Raw genomic sequence first — 6,902 nt, 5'->3', positions numbered from 1 at the left:
ACAAGAGCAGAAAGTATTAGATTATATATATAGTTAAGCATACCGAATTATCACTAACTTTTAAAGTTAAAAAGAAGCATAGTTAAAATTATTATTAATTAAATATTCTCATATTTCCTATGCACTAGTCCAAGTTTTGTTGTAACTAAGCTTTAGAAAACTTTGTTCTTATAGTCAAATGACCGTTTTTTTTTTTTGAGTCTGTTAAATTTAATGTAAATGTTGTTTGGTAAGTAAAGAAACATACTTTATTTAGGTGAAAAATATAAGTAAGTACTTATTAGATCACATACAAAGATTTTGGCTCATTTAAAAGTTATGTGTACAAAGAACCATGGGTTATACATTGAGGAAAGAATAAAGTGAAGACCAGTAACTGCTCTCTTGAATAAAAGAAAACTCAAGTCATTGAAGAGTTAAGAGTAATTTTGGGGGAATGAAGTTTGTATAAGAATTTAAAAGAGGAGGTTATTTCTGAGTAGGATAATTTGAGGATATGGCATTATAGATGGAGGCTCCACAGAAGGTGGCATGATATAATACTGGCAGTGAAGAACATTGCAACACAGGAAAAAAAAATAGAGGAAAGTAAGAAGTGTGGCCAGGAGGTGGATGAATCATCTGTGTGCGTGTAAATAGTACGACTAAGAAGTATCATGAAAGATAAGAATATTAAACCAGAAGTCACAGCTCACAGGCAATAGAATTTCAATTAAGGAGCTCTGAGATCCCAAAATTAAGGTATTCATGAAGCTTACCCGGAATGTAAGAAAGAACACCGAGATTTTGCAGATGTTGGTAATTTTATAATTTCTCTCTGAGAATGTGTGGAAAGGATACTAGAATCAACTGGAAAATCCAGTTTCTGATTAACTGAGTTGATGCTGTATAGACAGAGTTTCATTTTGCCTGGTCCCACAGCCATCCAGTCCCAAAGAAACACACAGAAGCTTACATTAATTATGAACTGTTTGGCCAATTAGCTACAGTTTATTATTAACTAGCTCTTACAGCTTAAATTAACCTATAATTCTGGTCTATGTTTAGTAATGTGGCTTGCTAGCTTTTATTATTTCCTTTTTTGAAAAAATTAATTTTTATTGAGCTCTGCATTTTTTCTGCTCCCCTCCCTGCCTCTCCCCCCCCTTTAACTCTCCCCTAAGGTCCCATGCTCCCAATTAACTCAGGAGATCTTGTCTTTTTCTACTTCCCATGTTGATTAGATCTATGTAAGTCTCTCTTAGGGTCCTCATTGTTGTGTAAGTTTCCTGGGATTGTGATTTATAGGCTGATTTTTATGTTTAAAATCCACTTATGAGTGAGTACATGTTACAGTTGTCTTTCAGTGTCTGGGTTACCTTACTCAAAATGATGTTGTCTAGCTCCATCCATTTTCTTGCAAAATTCAAGATGTCATTATTTTTTTCTGCTGCGTAGTACTACATTGTGTAAATGTACTACATTTTCCTTATTCATTCTTCAATCAAGGGGCATTTAGGTTGTTCCCAGCTTCTGACTATGACAAACGATGCTGCTATGAACATAGTTGAGCACATGTCCCTGTGGCACGATTGAATATCCTTTAGGTATATACCCAAAAGTGGTATTACTGGGTCTTGAGGAAGGTTGTTTCCTCTGAGAATTTGCCATACTGACGTCCAATAGGGCTGTCCCTGCTTTCATTCTCACCAGCAATGCAGAAGTGTTCCCTTTACCCCACAACCTCTCCAGCATAAGTTGTCATCAGTGTTTTTGATCTTGGCCATTCTTATGGGTGTAAGATGGAATCTCAGAGTTGTTTTGATTTGCATGATCTCCAAAATATACAAAGAACTCAAAAAACTGGTCATCAAATGAACAAATAATCCAATAAAAAATTGGAGTACAGACCTAAACAGAGAACTCTCAACAGAGGAATCTAAAATGGCTGAAAGACACTTAAGGAAAAGCTCAACATCCTTGTTACATTTTTTTTAATGCGGCATTTTTAGCTTTCTTCCTCTGCATCTGGGTGGAGACTGCAGACAGAGCCTTGGCTCTTCCCAAAATTCTCCTAGTCTGGTCACTCCGCCTATGTGGCTACTGGCCAATTAACATTTTGTTAAACCAATAGGAGCGACAAATCTTTACAAGAGCATTATCCCACAGCAATGCTGGGTACATGCTTTAATAAAGAAAATATTTAAAACTGAATTATTTTTTGATAATATAGTAAGGCAGAGAAGATATAGCTAAAATGGAGCGAAGTGGCTGAAGAAAGAATTCAGCTGATTTTTATTGAGAGCTGCAGTCATTTTTCTCTGGATTGGTAAATGAGTCAAGAACCAGTCTTAAGGGGACAATGAGTGATTGGATCAATGTTGTCATGGTAACAAGGGTCCTCATAGAGGACTAACCTTGCTGGAAAACCTCTGAACATACTATCTTTCCTTGACATGCGATCTCACATTAGTGAACCAGATAACACTGAAGAGAAGCTATAGATTTGAACCTCCTTAAGTAACAGTATTACCTACAGTAAGACAAAGAATCTGGTTCTTCATGGGTAAGTAGCTTGGCTGAGCTCACATGAGAAGAAAGGGCAGAAAATGGCACATCACCTGGTGTTTCTCCAGGTTCAAGTCCATGTCACAACATCATACACATTGCCACCTTTAAGAAAGCATTGAGAGAGACAGTGTCATCATGACCCTTTGCTCCTTGAGTAGCTCTGCATAAAACCCAATTTACCAGTGTCATGTAATGTTCTTGTAGACTGGGTGTTGGCTGTCTGTGCAAACTCATCTTCCACAGCTCCATCTCCCAAGCTAGCAGTGAGATGCAAGTGTCAGAGATCTGACAAAGATTTCCTGAAAGGACTGGCTCTAAAACGGGAGCAATGGAGTTTTGTGTCTTTAAATCCTCTAGTGTCACTACTGTTGGTAGAGCTGAAATGAAGGCAAGCAGCCATGCAGGTTTTACATTATCCAACACTTTCAGAGAACAAAGCTCTCAGCACCCATCCTGTTTGAGGGACATGGAGCTGCTGAACCCTCAGTTGTAGGGTAGCTAAAGAACGGGGATTGCAACTGGGTTGCACATGTGGCTCATTTAAAAAAGCCAGGTGCTTCTCTCATCATCAAGAACTCCCTAGTTATTGTGTGTCCTATAAGGTTGCAAAAATGATCAAATAATACTTTCGATTGCTTTTTCCAGATGATTGGCTATTTCTCTAGACAGGATGACCTCTTCTTACAATGCCACCTTGCATCTAAGATTGCTTTCAGAACCAGCATCCAATTTAAACTTGTGTGTTGCTTTGATTGCTATTCTATTTTGTATCTAGAACATTTTCTCCATGCTTTAGTATTAATTTATTACAGTAATTTGGGAAGAAGGTAAAGAGTTTCTTTTAGTTTAAGTTTTTAATTCATTTTACATACAAACCACAGTTTCTCCTCCCTCTCCACCACACCTCCCCCTCCAGCTCATCCTCCCATCCACTCCTGAAAAAATGGTCAATTTATGTAACTTAAAATATTCCAAATTTGGAGTTAGATTACTTCACTAGCTCTAGCACTTTCTGCTAATTGATGCTTACATTTAAAGCCTTATGTAAATTTAGAGTTAACATTTTCGGTAGAAAAGTGTTATATTACTTTACAATTAGTTATATAATACCAGTTGGCCTCCCTCACCTGCAACAATGCAGAGCTGACCTTTTTGTTAAGGCATGACCACTCCTTAATATAAAGGCATAGTTCCTCTTTCCATATAGTAAGTGACCTGAGAGTGGCAATTAAAAATTATCCATTTATTCAACACCTTTCTCACTATATTTTTGATAGTCATTACTGAACAATGTTTTTATATTACTTTTCAGAGTCTGAATCAGCACGTGAATAAAAATTAAAACCCAATAGGTAGTTCTTTTCCTTCCATTTTCTGTTAACATTCAAATGATCTGTCCTACACAGTGCCATCTTTTCCCATTTTCTTGACTTAAGGATGCTGCGCTTCTGATTTCTCCGTGCCAGCACCTTCACATCTGTCCTTGGCGAAGTGCTCATTCTCCCTGCTGTTATGCTCATCTATTACCATCTTAATTCACTCAGAACACTTAATAGAACTCATTTATTTCTTCATTTACCCTCATTTTTCTGCCTCATTGGAACAATTAGTTATTGCCTAGATAATTACATTTTTAGGGCTTTCAAATTCTCTTACTTTGTCTTTCTTACTAGAAATCCAGGCTGCAATATCAAATTCTCTACTTGTTTCTGCAATCATCTTCCAAGAGTTATACAAAAGAAGTCCTTACGTATCTTATCCCCATAATTTTTCCTTTGCAAATGTATTTCTTCCTTTGGCTGGAATTAATTCAAGTGTGACATCTTGGTGTATCTAACTACAACTCCATGTAAATATCAGCAAGGTCAAACCTTGACAGATGTTCCCCTTTGAGTTAATGACTCTGGGTCAGGTTTTAGGCAGGGATGCAACTTCTGATCATTGCTTCTCACTGGTTCTGTATTCAACTTAACTGTCTCCTTCTTTCTTTTGGACTTATTCAAATGGACAGATGTATTTGCTTTCTCCCATGATGCTCACTATATTCTAATGATTCTAATGAATCTGTAATAATTAGTTACTGTTGTTCATTGCTGTAACAAAATACCTGACCATAAAAAAAGTTGGAAGGAAGGGAGTTTAGTTTGCCCCACCGTTTCAGACAGAGTCCATCCTGTGGCTAGAAGACATGGCTGGAGGCATGGCCCTCTTCCCATCTTGGGATCAGGAAACAGAAAAGCTCCAGGGTGACTCAGCAGCAGATACCACTTTCAAGGCATACCTTAGCAATCTACTGCTTTTGGCTAAGCCACAATTCTACAATGTCCCCAAACACAGTTACCATCTGAGGACTCAGTGTTCAAACATGATCTTTCAGCGGACACTTCACTTTCACTCTCAGACAAATGTTTGATAACTTCCCACCCAGTGTATCTGGTTTCTCCTTAGCTTTCTTCTCTTAGCTCTCCTCTTCTTCTTCCTTTGTGAGGTTCTGTACTATTAAAACCATGAGATATATTTTACTGTGGTAAGATTATATAAGCACAGTAAAGGGACATTGATGGTACATTGCTGATAAGAGAGTATTGATTCTCCAATCTGACTGGAAATCCAATTTGGTCATACATACACTACTCTCTCTCATCTATCTATCCATCTGTATGTATGTATATATATATCTACTTACATACTGCTATATATTTATTTCTCTATCCATTTATCTTTATCTATCTATGTATGTATCTATCTATCTGACGGAGAAGGAACTTCAATTAAAATGGCTAATATATTTCACTTGAAAAACTTATCTAAAGCAACCTAAGACAGACAAGATATATTTTATTTTTTATGATATTTATAATAATAAAATTGTGAGAAATATTTCAGGATAAAAAATTTGTATCGCTTAGTGTGTCTGAGTTAATGATATACTATTATAGTTAAATTTATATGTTTATGTTATTTTGCCTCAATAGCAGGAAATGAAAGACCCTCAAAGAGCCCTTTGTTTTGACTTTTACTAGGTTATGTTCCCTGAGAAGTGGGTTGTACAGGAGTAACTTTTTGCTCATTACCTAAAGTGTAGAGTAAAATTTTGACACCCATTCTATTTCTTGCCCTTCTTGGGATTTCATGAATGAAAGCTTCCAGGGAAGAAGCAATACTTAGTTTCATTTCATTTTTTTTTCTGAAAAAATTAAGGTAAATAACTGAGTTGGAAATAGAGGGAAATTGACATTGGTTCCAACATTTTTTATGTCAACAGTGCACACATGAAGAGGATCAAATGAATCCAAGGTTATAGTTGACTTTCCATCTTAAAGAATCAAAATTTTCACATATCTTGAGAAATAGTATATTTTTTAAATTTTATTATAAGTTCCTTTCCATTGTCACAGATACCAGATGTCCAGAGGGTTCCATGTGTTTGAATCTGCTATTAGATGACAGGAGAAGAGCTCAAGAAACCAGTGTTCTCAGCTGGTTTGTGTTGAATTTTGCAGGACAATAAAAAAATTCCACTGATTACTCCTTTTCCTGATGACATCCCATCTCTGCCAGGCCTAGACTGCAGAAGGGAAATGGACTTTCAGTGTCTTGATCTCCAAAACTGTTTCTCCACCCTTCCTCAATCACCCACACCCAATCAGATCCTGGTTGAGGATTTATTACCAGTATCTGCATCACCCTTGTCACCTAACTTCGACTATCTCATTCTCTGAATTCCACATCTTGTTTTGCTCACCCCTTTCATTTTGCTATATGTCAAAGACACCAGCTACTTTTGTCCTTAGAGTAATTTGAGCCTATTATGTCCACAATGAGCCCCTAAAAACCACTCAGCCCTTTCTAAACTTTAGTCTCTGATTGCTCCTTTTTGAAATGTGGTCTTGCTGAATAGTTCAAGATAGCACTAAATTTTTAATCCTCCTGCCTCAACCCTCTAGTACTGGGATTATAGGCGTGTGTCACCTCACAAAGTTCTCTGAACACTATTATATACTTAAAGAGGTGACCATGCTCAGAGAAAGTATGTATATGATCATAACTAAATTTTAAAATATTAATGACAAGTAATCCCAAGTGTACTCAGAGTTTCCAGGAAGTGTATTGTCCTTAATTCCCTTCCCCCCATTATATTAAGCCATTATTGCACTGTTTTCTCCAAACTCTCTGACTCTTTAGTGAGTTTCAGTTGATGATCTTGCTCCTCATTTTCCTGATGCAATCAGAAGAGACTGTCCACATGATCTTACCATTACATATGCCTGCCTGTCATACTTTATCTTCCTTATCACCTTGACTGGACTGTTATCTTAGCAACGGCAGCCCTTTGCCATGCATTGTTCCCC

The sequence above is a fragment of the Microtus ochrogaster genome, linkage group LG7_11 (genome assembly GCF_000317375.1).
Source record: "Microtus ochrogaster isolate Prairie Vole_2 linkage group LG7_11, MicOch1.0, whole genome shotgun sequence".
NCBI classification, from domain to species: domain Eukaryota; kingdom Metazoa; phylum Chordata; class Mammalia; order Rodentia; family Cricetidae; genus Microtus; species Microtus ochrogaster.
This window is presented reverse-complemented; position numbering follows the sequence as displayed.